Raw genomic sequence first — 14,969 nt, 5'->3', positions numbered from 1 at the left:
TTCCTCTCTAGAAATGCACATTTCTTCCCAACACTACCCTCCTAGCCGGAATTGTGCATTTCTGAGGTTACTCCCAGCTGGAATTGGGCATTGTGCAGTCCCAAAAGCCAACATCTAGTTTGGTTTGCGCATTGCGCAGATCAAGCAACCAGTCCTGCCTCCCAAACAACCCATACTAGCTTTTGCACAGTTCTGGCAACCAGTCACCCAACCTCCTAGAATAAATTGCACAATCTTGCCCATCAGTTTCCCAGGTATGTGCTGTGTCATTCCACGAATTTTCTTTGTTTCCACTGACAGATTTCTTGCCATGCATGTTGCTTGTCTCCAGATATTTTAGGTGTTCATTTGTCTCAATGGCTTCCAAGAGAACAGGATCACAGGACACTGATGGAAATGCAGCTGGAGCAGCATTTGAGCAAGTGTCCTCTAGTCTGCCGATCTATGAAGATACAAAGTTGTATCTAGACAAGGACATCAAACTAAAGTGGAAAGAGGTCAATGAAACATTTGCAGACACTTTTTGGGAACACCTCGAAGATCGTTAGGTGTACATGAACATTCACAAGTCTGGCTTGTACTGGATTGCATGCAGATATCCCGCATTCCCATGCGTGGACATGATACACTGGATCATCTCTCACATTAATCCTGAGACGATGACCTTGAGTAGTGTCAGTGGGACGAAGCTTGCAAGCTTTTGGGAACGAGATTACGATGAGATGTATTAGATGTCAGAGCCCATGACTGTCATGAACACTCCATTCAACTTACCCAACAATAGTGCTAACTCCAGAGACATTATGAAGGATTGGGTAAAGGAGCTAGCTCGATTCAGGATGACACCCAACCAGATCTACAAGACCAAGATAGTGAGGAAGGCGTACCAATACTTGATCATATTTTCTTGTCGACTGTATGGCCAAGCAAGCACGGAAACCTTCCTACAGAGTTGGGTGGTTGCACAGGACCAATTGGCTAGAGAAGGAAAACCATGTAACTAGTTCGGCATAGTGGCTCATCAACTGAAGGAACAAGTAACGAAGGCTTGACAATCACCCAGAGGTATGCATGCAGAGATTTACATGTCTTCCTACATCCTAGATGCAGTCTGTGCCCGACAGGATATCCTGGGCTTGGAGTGGGCATGGTCACCGATGAAGACTGCAGTGAACACATATTTCAAGTTGTTGTCCAAATGCAGCTTCAAAGGAATAATCACACGGATCTCCGATAATTTTTTCACCCCTATGTACAAGATGATATTCGAACAAGATACACCCTGCATGTCAAAGGAAGAAATGGAGGCATTGATGGGCATTGTAGATTGGTATGCCTCACCGTCCGTAAATTTGATCCGAATTATCAGTGCGGAGAAGCCTCTACATGTTCTGCCAAAGTTTTCTTTGGATGTACTTGTCATGCATGAAGTAGCATATCACATCTCGGTAGGATTGACAACTAGACTGCATCGGAAGAAGAAGGCACCTTGGCCCACTCTTCTGTTGCGGATTGGGTTATATGAGATCCATAGTATCGAGAAAGCAGATGTCGAAGAAGAACTGATGAAGAAGTACCCATTTGACATCCGAAACTACAATCCATATGACTTGCATTGCATTGTGAAAGATCACTAGACAAGAGTTCAGTTCAACTGGATCCATGGGGCATGTCATTGGGCTGAGGAGGACCCATGGAGATATTGCTACAGTTTCTCCAGACCCAATGAACCAGTTGGCTTTGTTGCTGTTGTTGGGAAAAGTATCTACTCAGAACGCCCCTATCCCACTTTAAGGTGTGACATTGCCTTAACAACAAACAAGGAAAACTACTTTCGTATTCTTCTTTATGAAATGTAAACGAAGAGGAAGGATGAACTAACCTGTGTCTTGCACTAGTTTGTTGATCCAATCGCTCTCCTCTTTGACAGCTTCCAGCTACCTGCTCCCTTACTTGCCCAGCTTCACCAAGTTCCTGCAAGATCACAGAAGAGGAAAACTACACAAAGACATAGGTTTACATTCATAAATAGCTTAGGATCAGATTTAAGCTAAACATGCAAATATAACAAAACATCATTGATACACAAGCATGTAGGAGAAACTCAAATAGTTTTATTGATATAATAAGAAGATCCAGGAGGAGATACAACCAAGTGAGTCCCGATCCAGCATCTACCTCCCAGCAAAGGAATCCCTTCTTCACCTCCAACAAAGCATAAATCACCCAATGCACTAATCTCAATCTCAAAACCAACAGCAATTCTCTACAAAGTACAAAATTCCAGCCTCTGGATCTCTGGGATGAGGGATCCATATATAGATGTAAGCAGAGAGGATGAGTCAGCTTATGTTTTGACTTGTGGCTTCTCTCTGTCAGTTCTTGCTTCCACTTGGAGGCTGAGAGCCTCTTACTCATCCTTGGTCGAACTCAGTGAGGCAAGTGTCATTGAGGAAGATTCTGGAAGCTTCCATGGTCTGTCCACCTCGCGGAATGACACTGCCATTTGGCATTTCCCGCTCAGCGCACCCTGGTAGTGCATTTAGGTGCATTGCAACGCACCTAGCTAGTGTACTTGGGTGCTATGCAACGTAGGTAGCTAGTGGAGCAGCTGAAATGATCCTGATTTGACTGATTCTGAGTAGTTTCTGGTGGAGAACTTCTGGGAGAAGCTGTAATTGGTTGACCTTGTTCCTCTAGGGGTAGGAACAACACTTTTAGGGACTTTGGATCCCTTGAATTATGGACATTTCATGCTTAGAGCTGTAAGGCAAAAAAATGTCTATAACAGTTGCCCCTAAAGTATGAGGCCGTTTATTGGGTGAAATGCTTTATTAGGAGGATCCGAAGTTCTTTCAATGCTAGGAGGAGACCTGTAATAAGATACAATACAATACATTATTTTCATAGTGTTTTCATGATCTAGATGAGGCGGGAATTCCCATGCTCAGCTTTATAAATTCATTTTTATGTACATAGGACAGACAATCGTCTGATGGTAGACTGATGATTCTGATGAAGTCATCATCCTTTTGGTAGGATGATCATCTGTGTTGCAATGCTGTACATGTCAATGTTTTTATTTTTCCTGAATATATATCGCAGCCCGGATGGATGAAACTAGATCTGGGGTCTTCAATCTCGTCCGATCTTCACTCGAAGTACAAGTCGATCCATGTGAGAAATGTTTTGAAGTCGAACATGGAAAGACATCGCTTGACTACCAGTCAATGATGTAAACTGTTAACAAGCGCGAGAGGAATCACCGATAAGGATGATGACCCTCAAGGTACTGCAGTACAATTCACGTGGTGTGAATAAAGGACTTGGCGTCGAACACCACGCAAAATCTTTCGGTCGAAGGTCATTGATGTATACCTGTCGCCAGAAGTGAGAAACTTGCCATTGAGGCATGCAAGCTTCAAAGTACTGAATGGGGTGTCCCTAGATCAACTTCTTGGATAATGAGTTGATGTTGACAAGAAGCGATCCGTCAAAGGAGGGCCTTGATGAATCCCACATCAATGTCACGGAACGGAGCAAATGATTTTGATGGAGGTGAAAACGATCTGATGATATATGGTTCAGGATGGCGGTCATGAAGGAATGAAGTATAATGTATGGTAGTGGATGGGACACGGGTGACTTCTCTGGATGACTTCTCTTGAACATGTCGGCGACACTTACATGATGGATTGGTAGCATTTACCCCAAATGTGGATGGTATGGCGAGACCATGGTGATGTGGCTGGTGAATGAAATAACCCAACCCGACTCAGGCACGGAGTGGAAGTGTCATGTTCAAGAGCGACTTGCTACCAATAAAGATTCTTTGAGTTTCTTCCCAATTTTTCCCCAGTCATTGCTGACCAGTACCTCTTTATTTTTGTCAAGCTTGAGGAGGATAACATATGCTTGTTCTATAATTTTCCCTTCGGGCAAACCCATCGCTATGTTTTAACGAGCCTAGCGATAGTGAAACTTGTTCTCGTCTAAAGACAAGTTTGTCGCTATTAATGTTTTTAACGAGTTTAACGACAAAGATAACTCGGTCCTTTTCATTTTTAGAGAGTCTGAAAAGGTACGTAAAGTTAACTCCGGAATTCCTTTTTCGTCATCTAATCCCTTAAGTCCGAAAAATTATAAAACAATACAGAAGGGATGAATTTTCGATAGTTTTAACGAGCCGAACAAAACAAGCGCTCGATCTTTTTCTGCAATAATCCCTCAGGTCCAAAAAGATTAAAATCTAGAGGAGGGATAGCACTTTCGGTCGCTTTAACGAGCTGGAAGGCCAAAACTCGGCAATCTTTTCATGTTTTACGAATCAGATGAAAAGAGCTTAAAGAAGACTCGTCTTTTGAGGAACGAGTGATAAAATGGGTAGCAGCTGATTCCAGGTAAGGGTTGGAATTTTCCAAGCACGGCAGTGTCACAAGGATGGCTAGTGAAATCACTCTTCGCAGCTGTTCCTCAAAATGGGTAAACAATCAAATGGAGGTGAATGATCGGTTGAAAAGTGGAGGTGACGGTGCAAACACGACCAAGGCTTTAATGGCTGATAATGTTACATTCACGGTGGTTATTTACCGGAGGATAGTTCATTTTTTAACGAGCTTAAACACGGATTGAAACACTTGCTCGGTCTTATGTTTATTTTTTAACGAGCATGAACTATGTGCTAAAACTGCTCGATAATCCAGTCATATGATAAGAATGTCTCATATAAAACGGCAACATTTAGATTTTCGCCCCACATCCTTTCTTTATGCAAGTTAGGAAACGACTAATCCTACGAGTTTAAGGGTTAGCCTACGGGTTTAAAGGGAGGACATAAAAAATTTAAAAAATAAATAGCCGCCCCTTGCTTGCACTCCAAAAGGTTTGCATGCCCCCAGGTATAAAATACGATTTCAAGGTTACCCCTCAATTTGCAGACAAAACATTTGTTCTATCAGGAAAGGCCTACCTCTTTCAGGTTACCAAAGATTGTCTCATTCGTGTTACAAATGAAACATTTCCTCGGCGATGTCTACCGAAATAAACAAAGGTGAGCAGAGACGAGCGCCACTCACATAACTTTGACAAGAGAATCTTTTTCTAGAATAACCCCTCTTCCACTGACGGACGGGGTACAGACTAGTCATATTCTCCCGCGGAAACCTACCCTATACCTGAAGTTTTCCTGCCGAAGCAGACCAGGACGCATGCCCCCTGGGTTCCAGTCGTATCCCTCCGCATTACTCGCGCTCATCGGGAGGACGGACCGTGGGTTGAGACATTTCTTGCGTGAAGAGACCATTTAGGGATGGTATATGACTATTTGCGATGCGTGATTCGGGAAATGAAAGCTGGTCCACGAGCTTGACCACTCTTCCTTCGTGCGGAAAACACATTACTCTAAAGAGTGAGGAGACGATGGCTCCCATGCAATAAATATAGTCTCGTCCAAGGAGTAGGTTATAATCCAAGGGTCCTTGAACGACCATTACGTTCATTTGAACTGTCTTCCCTTTCAATGTTATGGGCACATTGGGGAGGATCCCTAAAGGTCGACTGGTTCCTTTATCAAAGCCTGTCAGATTTCTCATCTCAGGAAAAAGCGATGGCGAACCAAGCGCTTTCTAAGCAATAGAGGAAAGGATACTCACAGAAGCCCCCTCATCTATGATGGTACCAGCCATGACCATTCTATATATTTGGACGATAATTATGAATGGTATGCTTGCTGGTAAACGGGGTCTGCCTAGTTGATTCCAGTCGAAGGAGACAACTAGGTTGCTTGGAGGTGGGACCGAGTAGACGGCCGGGTACGGCTCTGACGAACTTCCTTCCTGCGGTAAAGGAATGGGTAGGTTGCCCCCGTGTTCGTCAGAGTCTGTGTTGATGAAGAGAATTTGGACGGTGTCATCCTTGTTCTCTCCAGTGACTGTGTCATTCGAAGATAAAACCTCTGAAGGCAAGACCGGGTCAACTGCCGCCTCGACCTTTTGACTTTCATCGGGTATGGATTCAGCTGGTTCATCTTCAATGACAGGCGCTTCAGCTGACCACTTGAGCGGGCCAGCTGGATTCTCAACTAACGAAGGACTCGGCAAGAGTTTTTTATATCCAGGAGGAAGTCGTAACAGTGAAACCGAACGATCATCCAAAATTATTTTAGCTTCGTCTAAGAAGGGAAAACGGTGGATGGTGTGATCGCCTTCGCACAGTTTACAGGGAGATCTAGCTCTCCCTTTTTGTCCTGGGACTTCACTTTCGCTAGTTAACGGTGTGCTTTCAACATGGCCATCAGAGGTTGACGACACCGGATTGTGCAAACGGGGAGACCAATCCCTTAGTATCCGAGGGATGCAAGGACAATCTCTGTGAAAGTGGTCTCCCTTGCAAATGACACATGGCGATTTAGGCCTGGTCAGTGCAGTATGTGGATTTTCGTTAGACGACACTTGTTTGCCCCCATTCACTTTTGGCTCCTTCTTGTTCTTCTCTTTCTTCTTCTTTTCCTTCTTCTCCTTAAGAACTTGACTCTTGGCTTTGCCAGCCCCATCAAGCAAAGAGGAAGGAGGAGAGGAATATTTAGAGGAAGTAGAAGGTTGGTGGGTAACTCTGGACTGGTCTAACTGCTGATTCGATTGTTCAGGAATAGTGGTGTTCTGAACGACATTGGTTGAGAAGAGCCAGACTGGCAAGCCAATTTTCAGTCCTGGAAGCGACAATGTGGCCATATGGGGTGCACCAACATCTCCCCAAGAGCAGAAGGGACTAGGATTTCCACCAAGGGGAATTCCTTGGTTGGTAGACTCCATTTTGTCAACCTAAGATCAACGTAGGAAAAGGGTATAAATATTCCATTTAAAATAAATTTTACGACGCTTGGACACAACTTGTTTTTTCAATTTTAAAGAGTCGAGAAAAAACAAAAGATGACTCTAGTCTCCTTCGATTTTTAATGAGCCTGAAGTGACAAGTGCTCAGATGGACCTTTTCTGTTAAGGAGTCTGAAAAGGAACGAAAGGGACTGCTCTGGAGATCTAGGTAGAGGGTGTGCCAAACCAATCACAAAACTGCAGAATACGTTTTACGGTACAGCAGTCAATCTTCCCGAATGCTGTGTTCGGTGCATTGCGATCAGTAGGGCGGTCGACACGTCTTCCTATGGATAAAAGGTTTTAAGCCTATAGGGGTCTCCCAATATATACTCGACGGTACGTGGGAGCACAATCCGTACTGGCACTTATCGTCTCACAGTGGAGGAATCACCCAACCATCAGTGAGGACAACAGTTACCAGGCTTTATGACGCCGGAACACGTCTCTAGCCTAGACCTTTATGTTGTGCATTAAGTTCCAATGCGTTGTTAGATTCATTCAATTTATTTTAAGTTGATCTTTCTTAGAAGTTTGCCTTTTCGGATCACCACGAGATGTAGATGTAATTCCTAAATGCAATCTAAAGATGATAAGCAAGCATTTATCTCTTTTCAACAATGAAAATCCTAGCTACAAGGGGAAAAGAAAGACACAATCTTTTCTCAAAGAGCAAAGAGCACACTCTAAATGCACTTTTCCTAAATCAAACCATACAAACTATCATTATGCAAATGCACATATGCATGTATTTGTTTTCACTTTCTTAATATTGATGCCTAAAAAGAAAGTTGATGTACAAATTTGAATTTTCTTTCAAGTGAAAAACACAAACAAGCTTCTTTTCGAAATCAAAAAGGTAGAGAAGATTACGACACTTTATGATTTTGAAATAAACACTCGTTTCGACACTAGAAAGTGACAAATTCAAACCAAAGGTAAAAGTAAAAGGTATAATCAACTGTCAACAGCAAACAAACTTTCTCCTAAGATCAAAATCGACACTTACGACAGATCTAAATCTAAGGACGACAGTATGACTATTTTACTTTTCAATGGAAAACTGTAAATGATGTAACAAACACACAAAGAACACCTACAATCTTTTTGTACAAAGGAGGCAGAATTAAGGCAAAGAAAAGGGGTTTTCAGATAGGTACACACACTGATAACAGGCTGCAAAAATCAGAGATAAAACTGAACAAAATGAAGCAAAGAACCTCAGCTGCACAGGGCAAAGGCTGATCAGCGCACCTGTTGCACAGAGAAACTGAATTGCAGCGCAGGTAGCCCTCTCGGGACCTGCGTTGAAATGCAGAACCTCTTCATAGAGCCTGCGCTGGGGCAGAAACGAGACTTCTATCTGGGTTCTGGGTCACGGTTTGCAGTTTAATCTATGGATTTTGGCCGAGTAAAAGCAATCAGAAAGGTACAATTAGAGGGATGATTTAAAGGAGGACTAAGAGCTATCACAAAGGGAAATTAGAGCATTTGTGGATCAGCTATTCAGATCATAAACAAATCCAGTGAGTGGATTGAAGTAGCAGGTGTCTACTTTGCATTTGATAATGGCAAATGCAGTTCGATTGCTACTTCCGTGTTTATGAAACAAACAACAAGAGAAACACAAACAAACTAACTAGACACGATCCCCAGCGGAGTCACCATTTTGTTGTTGGGAAAAGTATCTACTCAGAACGCCCCTATCCCACTCTAAGGTGTGACAGTGCCTTAGCAACAAACAAGGAAAGCTACTTTCGTATTCTTCTTTATGAAATGTAAACGAAGAGGAAGGATGAACTAACCTGTGTCTTGCGCTAGTTTGTTGATCCAATCGCTCTCCTCTTTGACAGCTTCCAACTACCTGCTCCCTTACTTGCCCAGCTTCACCAAGTTCCTGCAAGATCACAGAAGAGGAAAACTACACAAAGACATAGATTTACATTCATAAATAGCTTAGGATCAGATTTAAGCTAAACATGCAAATATAACAAAACATCATTGATACACAAGCATGTAGGAGAAACTCAAATAGTTTTATTGATATAATAAGAAGATCCAGGAGGAGATACAACCAAGTGAGTCCCGATCCAGCATCTACCTCCCAGCAAAGGAATCCCTTCTTCACCTCCAACAAAGCATAAATCACCCAATGCACTAATCTCAATCTCAAAACCAACAACAATTCTCTACAAAGTACAAAATTCCAGCCTCTGGATCTCTGGGATGAGGGATCCATATATAGATGTAAGCAGAGAGGATGAGTCAGCTTATGTTTTGACTTGTGGCTTCTCTCTATCAGTTCTTGCTTCCACTTGGAGGCTGAGAGCCTCTTACTTATTCTGGAAGCTTCCATGGTCTATCCACCTCGCGGAATGACACTGCCATTTGGCATTTCCCGCTCAACACACCCTGGTAGTGCATTTAGGTGCGTTGCAACGCACCTAGCTAGTGTACTTGGGTGCTATGCAATGCAGGTAGCTAGTGGAGCAGCTGAAATGATCCTGATTTGATTGATTCTGAGTAGTTTCTGGTGGAGAACTTATGGGAGAAGCTGTAATTGGTTGACCTTGTTCCTCTAGGGGTAGGAACAACACTTTTAGGGACTTTGGATCCCTTGAATTATGGACATTTCATGCTTAGAGCTATAAGGCACAAAAATGTCTATAACAGTTGTGGAGTGGTTAGTGAAGCAACATGAAGCAACATCAAAGAGAGCACCAACAATAGCAGTAGTGGCAGCAGAGGCAAGCACACCATTGCACAACAAAGGTAAGAGGAAGATTGTCGATCGCATGGAAGAGGAGCAAAGCTGCAAGTGTCGAGTAGATCCACTTGTAGAGAAAGAAGCTATGGCTATAGAGGCAGAGAGGCAGCAATGCGAGAAGCGAATTGCGCGAAGGCAGAAGGATAAAAAGAGAATGGAAGAAGTAGAGAAGGAGTTGCATGAGTTGAGGGAGCAACTCCGAAAGGAACAAGAGCTGCGCAAAAAGGAGGGGGAAGCGCAACAACAACGGATACAACAGGGGGCGCAACATGTGAAAACAGATGAAGCAGTGACCATAAAAGTAGTTGATTCATCAGAATAGTTGGCATCAGGCAAACATCGTGAACCATCGCAGGGGAAAGACTTCACTCATGAGATAGCACAAACACTTCAATAGCTGGATGAAGACATGGAGTAGAAGGAGTTGGAATAGGACACCAACCTCATGCCTCACCACAAATTGGTCGACTCACCCGATTCAATGCATCTAGATGATGAGCAAGTATCGAATGACCAAGGAGGCACTGAGATCCTTGGTGATCATCCGGAAGAAGAGATGCGCAACATCTCGTTTGATGAATCCCAACATAGAGTTGTGCAGTATCGTAGAGTGTCAACTCCGGAGGATCATACGTCTCCTGTGAAAGTGGAGGAACGAGTGATCATGAATGATGTGTGCAAACATCCAGCTGCCTTGGCTGATGCAATCAGAGTGTATGCGAAGCCACTAGATCAAGTGTTCACTTCCTGATAGCTGAGAATGAGCGAATGGAAAAGGAACTACAAATGATCAAGCAAGGAGTAGAATTGGTGACAATCTCTGCTCGAGCTAAACGGAAGAAGGCAATACTAGATGAGGTATTGTCCCTTGACATAGTTATGCGAGCATTGTACTCCAAGTTTGGTACCGTTCACAAGGCAATCTTCCATCTCCAAGAATGGCAACATCGATGTGCTAGAAGAGCACGTATCTTGATGAACTTACATGTTGCTATTGATGACATGCAAACATGGATGATGAAGTACAAGGGAGCCCCACTTCATTTGCCTAAGATGATGAGGGTTAATGCAGTCGAGCTAAAAGCACATATCTAGAGTCAGATCAGGAATTATGAAGAACTCCCGTAGTTCATCACTAGCATACAGGCTTCCGATGCACAAGTATTCAAAAGTGTGGACGTTGTGGTGCACACACATGCGATCCCATCACTTGGGACTCTCACCCAGGTGAAGACAAAGAAATATGTCCGACTCGAGCTTAACTCGTACTTTGATGAGTTGATGCACATTGCCACCAGCCCAGACTTGCCCATCAGTGCAGACATCATGCACAAGTATGTTGTTGGTCTGGCCACCTTGAAGACAATGATGTGCATGCTTTCAAATGAGTTGGACAAAGGAGCCTGAGCAGTGTACTCAGATGCTATGGAGGCAAGGGTCAAGTTTCAGATAGATGTCACCGTGGAACACATGAACACCATCAAGGACTACAGATCTTGGCATCAGTATGTCACTGTCGATCAGCATGAAGATGTTGAGGAGTTGGACTTCCATGGTTGTCTAAGTCAGAGTGATGTCTAGTTTGGCTTGCTCAAGCCAGTTGTGTTCACATGGGTACATGTGCATTGTAATGTTAAGTCATGTCAAGTGTAAGTCAAGTGTCAATAGTGGATGTAACAGTCATAGAGTAGGTGAAGAGTCATGAGGGTAGTTGAACAGTCACAAAGGGGAATGTCAAGGGCCACCCCACCCTTTGCTATAAATAGTCCCTCATAACTCATTGTAGAGGCTTTTGGTTAGCCAAGTTTCCGATAAGACTATCTTGGAGAGAGCTTGGATAATATTGTAACGTGCCTTGGCTTCTCCACTGCACGGAGCTAGTACATCTCTTTGGAGGAGCAGGCAGATGTGGCTGTAATGTTCCACTGTTGGGGCTAGCGGGTTTACATGGATGTATTGTATGATTGGAACTTACACTTCTTTATATAATAACAGCCAACACGTTTTCATGCATATGTTGTTATTGTAGTTGGACTGTTCAGGTTGCCTTAGCCATATATGTTTTTTAACTTACGTAGTTGTGTATGAACTGTTTTATATGCAATTGTATGAATCTTATTGCAGATGTGCTGTTGGTTTAACCATCACTTTGGATTGCTAGTTGACTCGCTTTCTAGCTTGTGATGTATCTTCGCTCGTGTGTTCCCTTCCCAACTGAGTAATGTTATAAGTTGTCGAGGGACGCACTCATCTCAACCCACATGTGTTAGAACCTCTCATGCACCTTCCTTGACTCATTGTAGCGGTCACACCCTTGCTACTGACATATTTATCTTACTTGCGTTTGTGCGAAATCGCCGTCAAGGCATTACCATACGACCCACTGTTGGGACTCTTACACCTAATGATTTGAGGTCTAATTGGGACTTCTTATCGGGGAGATCCCCTTGACATGTTGGCGGGTCCAACACCATCAACATGCTGTTAATTAATCACTTTTCCTAAGTTAGACTCAGGAAATATTTAATTATTGATCAATTAACTTAATTGAGCTATCTCTAGGTGTTTTCTCCTAGATTTTTTTTTTTGGATTTTTGAGATCTTGTGTTTCTTAGAACCTCTGACCAATGTAGAGACTAGAACACCTTCTTGATGCTAAAAAAACTATCACTCCTTCTTAGCGAGGAAGGTATTCTCTCTGTCTCATAACATCCTCCCATATGCTACTTATTTTTGAGAATTGTGACAACCATACCAATGCCCACCAAGTCACTGCGAAAAATTTGATTCATCTTCCACTCTGTAGCTGAATCACCTTGCATTTGCAATGCTACTTACACTACACTATGCCTTCTTCATTACTGCCAAATATGCTCTGTGCCACAACTGATTTCTTGCTGATACTGTTGCTGCAACTATTACAACTGAGAACCAAATTTAGAATCATCTGTGCCCCTCGACTGCAATTGTCTCATAAGTATATGATTGCTACTAGTCTCTACATTGGCTACTGAGTCTGTCTACACCCTGACTAGTTTTGCACCTCTTATACTGGCTGCAACTAGTCCTGCAACTGTTGCTCAAGATTTGATTGTGTCAAGCTGACACTGATCCATCTGCCACTATTTTTTTTTGGGCCCCTATAGCAAGGGTAATGATCCATATGAGGAGTAAACTGCAACTGTTGCTTCTCCTTTATGGACCTTACCCAAATATATGCAACTCTGGACTCTAGAGCTCAATGTCTCCCCACCTCTCTCCTAGAGGTATAACTACATACGAAGCAAATTCGTCCTCCAATCTGGAAGACAAATTATCAATCTCCGTCGAAGCCGCTGCCTACTCCTACTTTTTCTTCTTGCCTTTCTTCCTATTTAGACATTGGGTAGTGTAGTGACTGAACTCACCACATCTCAAGTACTTGATCTTTGATAGATCCTTCTTCTTATTTTCTCCTCCCTGTAAGCCTATTTCTCGAATGGGACCTTTATTTTCCTTCCCCTTCGATGCAAGGGCTACATTCTCCTCGTCCTTCACACTCTTTGGTCATTTACTACTACTGCCACTGATATTTCTCTCAACTATAGAAAGCTTCATTTCTTCCTTTGTGAAATAAACCCATAATCAATCCCAACCTAGTAGATTATCTCGTCCAATGATACCTTGGACGAAGGTAGCCCACTCCTGGGTGAAACCATTGAGAGTTGTATCCATTAGCTCACTCTCTTGAGGTGCTTATCCAACTGCGACAAGCTCATCTTAGAAATTTTTAATTTTTGTGATATAAGGAGTGACTCTTTCATCCTTATGCATCTTGGTGGTCCTCAACCTCTCCTTCAATAACATTTTCTGGTTCTTAGAAAGATTCTGGAAAAGCGTGGAAACTGCATCACACATTTCTTTGGCTATATTCTTGGCCGCTTAGTGTGAGACTATATGATGCTGAATGCCATCAAGGATCAACCATTTTTCCTTAGCCATCCCATTATTGTAGTTCTCTATCTGCTGCCAGTCTATAGGTATGACTACAACTCTCTCTGCATATGTCTTTAATCCATGCTCATCTAGCAGGAAAGACATTGTGGATTTCTAGATACAATAATTTGAGGCTCCATATAACCTATCTTGATCTCGAAGTCATGCTGAGGCCATTTATGGAAAACTCACAATTGGGAAAAATAAACAGGAATATCCTCCCATTCCTGCTTGGCTTCCTACCTTGCTACTCACACTCCCTTTTGGAATGCGCAATTCTTCCTGTTTCTACTGCCTTCTGCTACTAGAAATAAAAAATTTCCTCTTGAAACTGTATCTGGAAACCATATGAGAAATTCATCTATGTGTTCTTTTCTCTTCTTCCCAACAATGATCTGCTATTGCAAAAAAAAAACTGCTACAAACCAAATGCGCCCAGATCTTCTCAACGAACTCTCTCATCTGCTCACTGGAACTTCTTTTTGACAATACCACTACATGTTTTGAATTCTACTAGAAATTATATGAATTATATATCACCACAAATTAAATTATCAACCAAGGAATCGTAATCAGTAGAGATGATAATCTATATGTTCTAGCAATAGGTAATCTATCTAAGTGTCAAGTATAGTGGAAAAGGCAGTAACTTAACTCATACCAACCTTAATTTTTAAAATAAGTCCAATCGTTACTAATAACGCACACACTTTCACACATTAACTATTGTAGTTTCTACTGGTACAAGAAATCATTTAGTACATGTACATGAAATCATTCAGTACAAGTACAAGAAACTATTTAGTACAGGAAATCATTTAGTACAGGTACAAGAAACTATTTACTATAATACTAATTCGGGAATTCTGTTTGCTATCTGAAATGAAACAATCTAATGAAATCTGAATAAGGGTATGCTTTCTACTGCTACTGTTTAATCTACACAACATTCAAATTCGAAAAATAACATTCACAACTCTATCTTATCAATTAAGCAACCTCTTTCTTATGAAGAATAAACCTAAGACATATAAATTCCACACACACACAACTAAAACTTGAAATGTTAACAATCTTTAAAGCTCACACTTCTATGCTTATCTAATCACTCTTGCAACATTGGATTGATCCTCCAACCTATGATCTCAAACCACACATAGCTAGGCCTATAAGAAGCAATTAATTTTCTACGAGAATGGGTAAGGAAATCTTCTGCAAAATAGAGTAAATAACTTCTATAGAAATGAAAGACAACAATAATTTAGAGCACACAATTACTGAATGAAATGCTAACTTAGAGCACACGATTACTGAATGAAAGCTAACTACAAAATAAAGAAGAAGCTCACTGGGATGAT

This window comes from Pinus tabuliformis, chromosome J (genome assembly GCF_031772625.1).
Source record: "Pinus tabuliformis cultivar Carrire ecotype Pingquan chromosome J, CPIR1, whole genome shotgun sequence".
Taxonomy (NCBI): Eukaryota; Viridiplantae; Streptophyta; class Pinopsida; order Pinales; family Pinaceae; genus Pinus; species Pinus tabuliformis.
Note: the sequence above shows the minus strand (reverse complement) of the source record.